Here is an 11,802-nt window from a genome sequence, read left to right as displayed (position 1 = left end):
TAAACAGCGGCTCTGAGGGTCTGGAGAACGGCAAGGATCCCGGGGCAGGCAAAGTGGGGGTGAGAACCAGCCCGGGCCTGGTTTTTCTGAGGGAAACGAGGGGAGGAAAAACCAGCAGGGGAGAGCAGGTGCCCATTCCCCCACCACCCCCAAGCACTGATGCAGAACCAGCTGGTGGAGCCTGGCGCGAGGCTGCCCAGCGCTGGCAGAGAGAGGAGGACCAGTTGCAAGGGACCCAGCAGCTGGCACCAGAAAGGATGGGGTGCAGTCAGGGGGAAGCCAGGGGCTTGGGACCCCGGGTGACCAAGTCATGTCAGCAGAGGGGTGCCAGGCACATGGGTGAAAGGGAGAAAGTCCAGGGCAGGAAAGACAGAGATAGCAGGGAGATAAGGTGGGGGCAGGAATATCTTTTATTGGAGCAACTTCTGTGGGTGAGCGAGACAAGGTTTGGAGCTCCCCAGAGCTCTTCGTCCAGCCTGTTAATGGGCCCTGGAAATCTGGGCTAACGCCTTAGGATAAACAATGTGTTGAGGATGGGACTTTCGGAGGTAGTTTCTCAGGGACCAACTGCGCAGCATGCAGAGAGAGGCCATGTTTCCACGACCACATTCTGTGGTGCTAATTCTGTCGGCACACGACCACTTGCGTGTGTGTGCCCCGTGGCTCCCTGTGTCGGCCGGCCTCACCAGGAGTGCTGGTCCCGATTGTACTGTCAGGATGGGGCATCGTGGGACAGGTCCTGCAAGCCAGCAACAGTCGACATCACCCGGGACTCTCTGTCACTTGGGGAGGGGGCGTTGCAAAATCGACAGCGAGGAGCACTTACGTCGGCGGGAGCCCAACTTAAGGAAAGACCTGCTTAGGCACAGACTCTGCGGGTGCTCCGGGGCTGGAGCACCCACGGGAAAAAATTAGCAGGTGCTCTGCATCCATCGGCAGCCAAGCTCCCACCTCCTCCTCCCTCCCAAGCATGCTGAATCCCCGCTTCTCTCCCTCCCTCCCAATGCTCCCTCCCCCACCGCCTAACAGCTGTTTGGCAGTGCTTAGGACTTTCCTGGAGGAAGGAGGAGGCAGAGAAGAGGCAGGGAAGGGGCAGGGACTTGGGGGAAGGGAGTGGGATGGCTGTGGGAAGGGAGCGGGGCTGGGTTGGGAAAAGGCAGGGTAGGGCAGGGACTTTGGGGAAGGGGTGGAATGAGGGTGGGGTGAGGGCAGTGCAGGGGCGGGGCCAAGGGCAGGAGTGCAGGGGTTGAGCACCCGCCGGGCAGAGGGGAAGTTGGTCCCTACACCCCCACAGCTCGGTCGATGCAAGGCAGCTTACAGCTAACCCTGCAGTGTAGACCAGGCCAGGGACAGCCACGAAAGGGACGCTGCCTTGTAGGAGGACAGACAACGCTCAGGAAGGTTTCAGTGGTAGCTATGTTAGTCTGTATCAGCAAAAAGAACGAGGAGTCCTTGTGGCACCTTACAGACTAACAAATGTATTTGGGCATAAGCTTTTGTGGCCTACAACCCACATCATCAGATGTATGAAGTAAAAACCACATTGTGATAGATGCCATCATGTGCCAGCAATGCCCCTCTGCCATGTACACTGGCCAAACCGGACAGTCTCCACGCAAAAGAATAAATGGACACAAATCTGACATTAGGAATCGTAACCAGTGGGAAAATACTTCACCCTCTTTAACCACTCGGTGACAGACTTGAAGGTGGCAATTTTACAACCAAAAAAAACCTTCAAAAACAGACTCCAAAGAAAAACTGCGGAACTTGAATTAATAGGCAAATTAGATACAATGAACTTAGGTTTGAACGTAGACTGGGAATGGTTGGACCATGAGCAGGGTGGACCCCCGCTCCTGCCCTGAAGGGTTAAAAACAGCCCTGGGAGGGGGCTGTGGCTGGAGAAAGCAGCTTTTAGGCTGGGCTGATTGGGGGAAGTGGCTGCAGCTGGGGCCACGCCCCAAACAGACTCAACTGGCCCTATAAAAGCAGAGAAGCCAGGGGTAGATAACAGTCTCTCTCTGTTGGTAAAGGGAGAAGGGGCTGGCTACAGGGAGCTAGAGACAGGGTACATGAGTGGAGCAGGGCTGGGGAAAGGTTGAGGAGCTCCAGCCTGGAAAGCCCCAGGCTGCAGCCTAGCATTGGGCTAACAGGTACTGGGGGTTGCAGAGGGCAGCCCAGGGGTAGCCCAAGGCAGCAGGTCCAAACCCTCTTTGCCAGTGATGAGTGGCTGATACTGCAGTCTGTCCCAGGGCGTGGGGCTAGACGATGACTGGCAGTAGCCATACACTGAGGCAAGATGGGGATAGAAGGTGGGGGTTTCCCGGGGGGGAGACCTTGAGCGAAAGGGGTTACTGCCAGGGGGCAGCACCCCATGTAAAAAGGCACTGGGGTCTAGGGAAGGACACAGGGGCCAGAGGACAGGTGGATCACCGGCCTGCAGAGGGCACTCTGGAGCTGAAATCGAGCTAATTCCCAGAACAGACCAGAAGGAGGCACTGCAGGGGTGAGTCTGATCGTCTACAGGCCGTTACCCTAATTGAATCTATTTCCCCCTGTTAGTATCCTCACACTTTCTATGGGTCATCTCGATTATCACTTCAAAGGGATTTTTTCTCTCCTGTTGATGATAGCTCATCTCAATTGATTGGCCTCTTACAGTTGGTATGGCTACTTCCATCTTTTCATGTTCTCTGTATGTATAAATATCTTCTTGCTGTATGGTCCATTCTATGCATCCGATGAAGTGGGCTGTAGCCCACAAAAGCTTATGCTCAAATAAATGTTTTAGTCTCTAAGGTGCCAATACAGACTAACATGGCTGCTACTCTGATACCTTCCCTTGATTGGTTCCTCGTATTAACTACTTATGGTAAACAATCTGTCCCACCTTGTTTTTAGCTATGACCCTCTGCCTGCTGTCCCCAGACCAGAGGAAGAGCTCTGGGGAGCCCCAAAGCTTCTCTCTCTCACCAGGAGAAGTTGGTCCAGTACAAGATGTTACCTCCCCCACCTCGGCTCTGCCATTAAAGAGCAAAAGGCTTCAGAAACCAGGTGGAATCAAGTTGTAGCAAAAGTAAGGAAATTGCGTGCCCTGTAAAACACAAAACCCGGACAGCGGCTGAAGGCAGAGACAGGAATATTGAAATCGTCAGCAAGCATATGGACTGTCAGCCGCAAAGCAGCCAAAGGAGAATTGTTCTTGTAGAGAAGCCAACCCATCGGGCCCAGGCAGATCTGTCTTCATTTAAGCTGGGCTCAGAACAGTAAACAAGGATTGCACAAGAGGACTTACGGAGGCTGAAAACGGAGAACGTGAGACGTAAAGTGGTACCTATCATGTCAGTTTGGTTAAGATAAAGGGAGTTCATACGCAGCAGAGAACATTTTACGGCAGTGGTTCTCAGCCAGGGGCACACGGAGCCCTGGGGGCACACAGAGGCCTTCCAGGGGGTCACATCATCTCATCTGGATATTTGCCTTGTTTTACAACAGGCTACATAAACAGCACTAGCGCAGTCAGTACAAACTACAATTTCATACAGTCACCGGGTCAATGCTCTGGAACTACCCCATACGAAACCAGTCGGGACTCTGGGGGACCCTCCTCTCTCTGAGCAGACTGTTTCCAGGGCAAGAGGCTTACACAGCTCTGACCTCGGAGCGTTCAGCATCCACTTCCACACTGAGTCCGCCCGGGCGGGGCTCCTGGGGAAGCCAGAGGGCCCTGCACCCTAACTCTGCAGTCAGGTGTGACTCTCAGCCAGCCAGTAAAACAGAAGGTTTATTAGTTGACAGGAACACAGCATAGGACAAAGGTTGTTAGCACAAATCAGTGACTTTCAGCCAAGTCCATCTTTGGGGGGGGAGGGAAACCGAAAGCCAGGGCTCTGGCCCTCCCCTTGTGCCCCAAGCCAGCTGAGACTGATCTGCTTCCAGCTGCCTGGCCCCTGCCGTGCCCGTTTCTCCTCCTCTGGCCTTTTTCTCACTTCCTGGAGTCCCAAGAGTCACCTGGTCACACTCCTCTTCTGGATCTCAGGTTACTAAAGGGCGGCCAGAGCATCCATGCAGGCAACTGGAGCAGCCCCTACAAGAGTCACACCCCCTTATTCCCACCACCTAGACTTTGGCCCGACACACAGGGAAACTGAGGCACACCCAGCATTCATGCAAAACGGTAAGACTCACCTAGGCTAACATGCAACATAACAAGGGAGAACCCCCACTTCGTCACACAGACAATGACTGATTTATGCTGCTCTGCGTACCAGATACTGAAATGTAAGTACGAGATTTATATTCCAACTGATTTATTTTATAATTAGATGGTAAAAATGAGAAAGTCGGCGACTGGTCCGTACTTGTGTGGCTGTGATGCTTTTGTATTGTTAGATCTGATTTAGCGGTGAAACACGGGGGGATGCCAGATGGACCAGACTCCTGAAAGGGATACGGTTGTCTGGGAAGATTGGAGCCATTGGGTTACAGTACAAACGTAAGTTGCGGGTCCGGCTAAAACAACTGGCTCTGCTTTGCGTGCATTCTGCTTGACTGTAACTGATGGAGATTAAACATAATTTGGCCTCTATATTCTCTTTCCCTCCCCTTATGGCCCTGAATCAGAACTCCTCTGTCAGGTGCCATTCGGCCCAGCCCCGGCGGGGTGGCCCTTGGAGCGCAGACTAGAGCACCCCAGAGACAGGTACCTGGTTTACAACCATCTCTTCTCTGGAAGGCTCTTGTCATATGCTGGAGTGCACCGCCCCCTGCTGGCCAAAGTGGGAAAGAGAACCCACAGGAATCCCAGCCATAAAAGCCTTCATCCCTGGCATGCAAAGGGTCTGGCTCCGTGCCAGCTCCTGCCTCTGCTCCCCACAGCGCCCCCTGCTGGGAGAGGCCAGGGGTGGAGTAGCCAGGAGCACTCCCCACAGCCAGCTCTTACCCCACTCCCCACAGCGCCCCCTGCTGGGAGATGCCAGGGGTGGAGTAGCCAGGCGCACTCCCCACAGCCGGCTCCTGCCTCTGCTTCCCACAGCGCCCCCTGCTGGGAGAGGCCAGGGGTGGAGTAGCCAGGAGCACTCCCCACAGCCAGCTCCTGCCCCACTCCCCTCAGAGCCCCCTGCTGGGAGAGGCCAGGGGTGGAGTAGCCAGGAGCACTCCCCACAGCCAGCTCTTGCCCCACTCCCCACAGCGCCCCCTGCTGGGAGAGGCCAGGAGTGGAGTAGCCAGGAGCTCCCCCCACAGCCAGCTCCTGCCCCACTCCCCACAGCGCCCCCTGCTGGGAAAGGCCTTGGCTGGAGTAGGCGGGAGCTCCCCCCACAGCCAGCTCCTGCCCCACTCCCCTCAGAGCCCCCTGCTGGGAGAGGCTGGGGCAGGAGTAGCCAGGCGCCCCTCCCCCAGCCAGCTCCTGCGTGCTCCCCACAGCACCCCCTGCTGGGCGAGGCTAAGAGTGGAGTAGCCGGGAGCTCCCTCCTACAGCCAGCACCTGTCCTGCTTTCCAGAGCACCCCCTGCTGGGAGAGAGTGGGTCCTGGCTGAGTAGGGCAGCATGGGGGTATCTGAGCACTGGCCCTGGGAGCCTTGGGGCTCTGCTCCCTTGTGCCTTGCAGTGCCCAGGATGGGTCTTTGAGCCCTAGGGACCCCAGTGCACCCCGCTTAGGGCTTCAACGGGGCCCCGGTCTCGGTCGCTGTGTGTCTGGGCAGCACCTGGCACGTCAGGGTTCCATCTCCGAGCTCTGTTGAGTCCCATATGCACCAACACAAATAATCCTAATAACACGCTGATCCTGATCTCATGCTAATGTTACAGCCGTGGTCACTCCTCTGGGCCAGGTTCTCCTCCCATTTACAGCAGGGTTAATGAGCGTGACACTGCATCTGCCCTGCTCCAAGGGAAAGCAGAGTCAGACCGTTTGGCTTGCTCTAGCTCCTTTTAGATGAGGACTTGAAGCCCTTGGTGAACATTAGCTGATTGAGCCTCAGAGCAGAATGGGTCAGCATCAGCAGCCTCCATTATAAAGACAGGGAAACTGAGGCACTAAGACTGTAGGTGACTTGTCCAAGGTCACCCAGCAGAGTGAGGAATAGAACCCAGAAATCCTGATTCCCAGCCCCTCTTTCTGCCCCCCCCCCGCTGTAACCATTAGACGCCACTCCCCTCATAGAGCTGGGTGTGGAACCCAGGAGCCTAGACACACAGCCCCTCCCTCTAACCATTCACTCTCACTGCCTTGCTGCTCTGCCATGCATGTGCCCAGATAAGTGCAGGGCACGGCGCAGGACTGGTAGGGAGGATGGTTGGGGGCCAGTAAGAGATTTAAAGGCAGCACCTGTTGCATCTTAACAGCCCGTGTCATACCAAGGTGCCCTGGCAGGGGGCAGTGACTGAATCCAGCACCACAATACCAGGGAGGGGAGAGGCCACCCCCAAGGCACGGGCAGCCCTGGGCAGGCCGCTGACGCAGAAGGTGAAGGCAGCGCTGGTGCTGGAGGGGGTGGCAGGCTGCGGCTGTCCCAGGGGAATTCGAGCTGAAACTGGCTTGCTCCATCATACAGCATGGAGGCAGCGTGTCCAGGGAACAGAGCTGGGGGCACTGGGAGTCGGGACTTCCAGCCCAGGTCTGGGAGGAGAGTGGTGCCTAGTGGTTAGAGCAAAGGCCAGCCTGTGATCTGGCTCTGGCTCTGGCTCTGACACTAATGTAGACGGCTTACCAGGCAGAGTGGATCATTTCAGCGGCTGGATTCCTAGCTGAGCGCGGGGGGGGGTAGCACTGGGGGATTGGGGCAGAGGTTGGCTAGGAGCACGGCTGTCTCCTCTGCATCCTTTGGCAGTGAGAGCTCCTCCCCAGAGCTGCGGCCATGTCTGTGTAGCATTGATCGCAGCAGGGCCTCATCCCCACCCAGCTCACCCAGGCAGGCCTCCCGTGAGGCAAGGGTTAACCCCATGCAGCCGGCCCAGCTTGCCAGCAATGAGCCCTTTTCAGTTTGCTCAGCCCTGTGTGCCCCGGCCTCTTGGGAAAGCCGTGACCTTGGCTGTTCTGTTCTCTTCTCTCCTCCTGTCCATTTGGGTCCGCTCCCACCCATGGGACGCAGCCCCCGCCCTGGGGTTAGCAAACACAAAGAGGCTTTATCCGGCTGTTGGGCTGGGGAAGGGGGCCAAGAACTTCTGTTTAGATTGCCATTAAATAAACAGGCTGTGCCGGAGGGGCTGTGTGTGGGGAGGGAGATGCAGCAGTTAAAATAAGGGGGAGATCGGGGGACCCCGCTGCAGAGAAGGCGAAGCTCCCTTGAGAACGTGCCCCCTTGCTCTGGGGAAAGGACATTTTTTTCCAAGTCCATTTTGTTCTGGCGAAACGGACGTCCGATCTGGTTCCCATCCGGATCCAGTGGGGAGGGGCGGAGTCCGATGGCTCCCCCGTGTCACGAGTTTGCAGGGTCTCCCTGGTGTCACCTGCCACAAACCATCCTGAAGGTGCCACGGAGCCTGAACTCTCTACCCGGCTCTGGGCCCAGACATATGTAAGGAGAAGCTGGCTCAAAGCCAGGCTTCGGTCTCAGCCCCACAGGGGCAATGTTTCAAAGTTTGCCACTCCGGCCCCATCTGCCCTTTGATTTACCATCAATAATAAATAATTTGTGTTATAGCAACGTCAACCAACAGAATGAGAGACAGTCCCTGCCCCAAGGAGCATTGGCAGGCAAAGGGTGTGAAGGGGAAACCGAGGCACCGAGTGGGGACATGACTCACCCACAGGCACCGGAAGAGCCAGACCTGTGTCCGGCATCCCTCCAGCAACTGAACCCCAAGGTCAGCCTTTCCCTAGAGAGACAAACACGTTGATGGGAGCATTAGGCAAGCCCTATGCGCTGACAAAATGCTATTTGAGACCCAACCTGTTAGGGGGCTCCACCAGCCCTGCCTTTGCCCTGTAGATGCCCTTCTCAGACCCTGAATCCTTTCCAAGCGTTCCCCTGGGGTACCCAGCCCTCTGATCCCCACAGAAACCCCAGCTCTTGGCCCCAAAGGAGCCGTGTTCCCCAGTATACCAGTGCCCCCCAGCCCACTGTTCCTGCATCACGCACGGTGCTTTGTCAGTTCCACAAGGACATTTCTTTTCAGGCTGACTAGAGATCCCGCCAGGAACACCGGGGAGCGACGGAAACAAACGGTGAGCTACAAAGCCAATGCGTGAAAGTTGAAGCAGGGTCGACACTTAGCCACTAGCTCTCTTTCTTGGCGCCTCAAGTCACCCCCAATTCTCACCCCAATGTTCAGCCTTTCGCAGCATTTGCTGGACCCAGGGAGCCAGGACCCCATCCTTCAGGTCCCTCCACCCTGCACTGTACTGGATCAGTCTCTCGTCTTTATTGTCTGCCGGGTGCTTGTGGCCCTGTTGGTCCCAGGGTATTAGAGAGGTAATGTGGGGGAGGGAATCTCTTTGATTGGACCAGCGTTTTGGACACCAAAAATCATGGACTGGGTCTGTGGCTCATAACAACTGTCGGTAACCCACTAACCCCCCTTTGTCCTACGATTGCTGAGGTGTTAGCTGCCTCCTTCCTCTGGCATGGTCCCTTGCAACACTTCGTACACTAAACAATGGGTTCTGCCTGTTATTCGGCTGTGCCATCCTGAGCCCCTTTTCCCAGCCCTGGAGAAAAGCACTGAAGCTGGTCTCTCTCACCATCAGAGACTGGGCCAGTAAAAAATATTCCCTCTCCCGACCTGGTCTCTTTTATCTTTAGTCACAGCCGGGGTGATCCCCTCCCTGTCCTTTCCTTCCTTTTCACTTCCAAGCGGTTGCCATGATCATAGTCTGTCTTTGATGGTTTTCCGTTGACTTTTCTGGACCAATGTAAGGGTGGACAGTCGAGCGATACATTCTATAACGGGATAGCCAGCGATGGGGGGCGCAATTCCCTCCTGCTCGACTGGGCCTTCCCCGAGACCTCTCATCCCCTGGTGATACACTTTCATTCGCAGGGCATATTTTCCTGTACAGTTACATTATTCCTTAACTATTATCCGCATACGCATTTCACAATGATTGAGTGGGACCCTACCACATTTGCATCCATTTTGGCCAATTTCACGGTCATAGGATTTTTAAAAATCGTACATTTCAGGATGATTTAGTTGGGGATTGGTCCTGCTTTGAGCAGGGGGTTGGACTAGATCATTGGCTCTCAAACTTTCTTACTGGTGTTCCCTTTCACATAGCAAGTCTCTGAGTGTGACCCCTCCCCCTTATACATTAAAACACTTCTTTATATATTTAACAACATTATAAATGCTGGAGGCAAAGCAGGGCTTGGGGTGGAGGTTGACAGCTCGTGACCCCCCAAGTAATAACCTCACGACCCCCTGAGGGGTCCCAACCCCCAGTTTGAGAATCACATGACTAGATACTTCCTGAGGTCCCTTCCAACCCTGATATTCTCTATGATTTCAGCTGTTTCAATCTGAAATCTCACGACGTTGTAATTATAGGGTCCTGATCCAAAAAGGAGTTGTGGGTAGGGGAGGCTGGTTGCAAGGTTATTGAAGGGAGGCTGTGGTACTGCTACCCTTACTTCTGTGCTGCTGCTGGGGGCAGCGCTGTCTTCAGAGCTGGGCAGCTGGAGAGCAGCGGCTGCTGGCTGGGAGCCCAGTTCTGAAGGCAGAGCCTCTGCCAGCAGCAGCGCAGAAGTAAGGATGGCATGGTACGGTACTGCCACCCTTAATTCTGCCCTGCTGCCTGCATTGCTGGGCCTTCAGTCAGCAGCTGCCATCTTCCGGCCACACAGATCTGAAGGCTAAAAGCACACAGAAGGCCAGATTTCACGATCCACGATGCATTTTTCATGGCCGTGAATTTGGTAGGACCCTATGAGCGTGGGTAAGCTGAGACCCCACACCGTGAAAGCAGTGTATTAGGTGTAATGAGTTTGCCAGATCTAAGTTGCCGGTTGGCACCCATGGGCTCTGTGTCACAGGGTCCCCCCGCCACGGTCACCTCAGTGAATTCCAGGGCACCCCAGCCATACTGCCCAGGGCCAATGCCGAAAGCAGGGGATTTGGGGTAATGTCCTACTGCCAGGCCTTGCATTGTGGGAAGGGGAACCCAGCAGGAGCCTAGTGACACTAGCTCCATGACGACGTCACTGACATCGTAACAGCAGGATCAGGGGCCGTGAGTGGCATTCGGACTGGGGAATGCTACTCAAAAGATGCCGGGGTGGGGGACTGGCTGGCTCAGGGTGAGGGGACAGGGAATGGGACACGGGGCCTTTCCCCGCTAGGGGGCTCTGGCTCTGATCCGGCCTCTGGGTGGGGGACTGGCCGGCTCAGGGGCTGGGGGTGGGGAATGGGATATGGGGCCTTTCCTCTCTAGGACAGCCTTGGAGAGTCTGCTCCGGCGCGGTTCATGCCACACATGACCAGCAGGGGGAGCCAGGAGCAAAGCTCTGTCTGTGCAGGGCGCTGGGGGATGCGTCAGGGAATTGGCTGCGTGAGGCCGCGGGGGGAGGAAATGGGGGGACAGATGCTGAGCTGTGAAATCCTTCCCGAGGGGCTGAGAAGGCGCGGAAGGGGGCGGGGATGGCTGTAGGGGCGGGGGAGGGGCTGAGAATACAATCCTACTGGCCAGGGGCACCAGCTGCTACAGTTAATGCTCCCTGGCCCCGGGCACTGTTGGGGAAAGTTCACAGCACCTGGGTCCCCAGTTAGCCACTAAGGGAGCACTGCCGTGGGGAAACTCACAACATTAGAGTTCTCAGCTGGGCACTGACAGGACACTGCTGTGGGGAAGCTCGCAGCGCTGGAGTCTTCCCCTGGGCACCACTGACAGGACACTGTTTTTCTCAGGCTCTGTAGTTCCCAGGCCGGCCAGACAAGGGTCACTCAGGGTGGCTCTGTCCTGGCTTTGCCACATGCTTTTAGGAACAACACCTGGCTGCCTTTCCCAGAGTAATTTTACTGTGTGCACAGCACAAGTGATCCTGGAGGATCCCAAAGCACCTAACCAGTGACACACAGAGATCCCTTACCCAGCACTGAGATGCAGCCACCTCTGAAGTGCGATGTGGCAATACAGAGATCCCTCACCCTGCACTGAGATGCAGCCACCTTGGGGGTGAGATGTGGCAGCTATTTATTCTTCGAACACACACCCATTGTCCTAATTTCTTTGGGCTGAGATAGGGCAGCTGTTTAGACCAAGACTGCTCACCCAACGTTAAAACACAGTAACCTCTAGGGCTGGGGAGGGCAGCTGTTTGACACCCCTTCCGCTGCATGATAGTTTAGGACAGGAAGTGAAGAAGACTATGGATGATGGAAGGATGGACTGATGCTTGTGGGAGGAGGTGTGTATGGATGGATAGATGGACCGATGCATATGGGAGGGGGTGGACTGATGCATGGGGGGGGGTGAAAGGATGAACCAATACATAAGGGGGATGGATGGATGGAATGATGTGTTTTGGGGGGATAGATGGACCAGTGTGTATGGGGGGGATGGATGGATGGATGGACCAATGCATGGGGGGATGGATTGATGCATGTGGGGAATGGATGAATGGACCAATGCATAGTGGGGGAGATGGATGGATGGACCTTTGCGTATGTGGGGATGGATGGACCAATGCATAAGAGGGGGATGGACTGATGCGTAGGGGGGATGGATGGATGGATGGACCGATGCATGGAGGGCGAAGGATCGATTCAGGGGGGGATGGATGGATGCATACTGGGGATGGATCGATGCATAGGGGGAGGGATGGATGGATGGATTGATGCGTGGGGGGCAATGGACCAATA

This window comes from Gopherus evgoodei, unplaced genomic scaffold (genome assembly GCF_007399415.2).
Source record: "Gopherus evgoodei ecotype Sinaloan lineage unplaced genomic scaffold, rGopEvg1_v1.p scaffold_34_arrow_ctg1, whole genome shotgun sequence".
Lineage (NCBI taxonomy): Eukaryota > Metazoa > Chordata > Testudines > Testudinidae > Gopherus > Gopherus evgoodei.
This window is presented reverse-complemented; position numbering follows the sequence as displayed.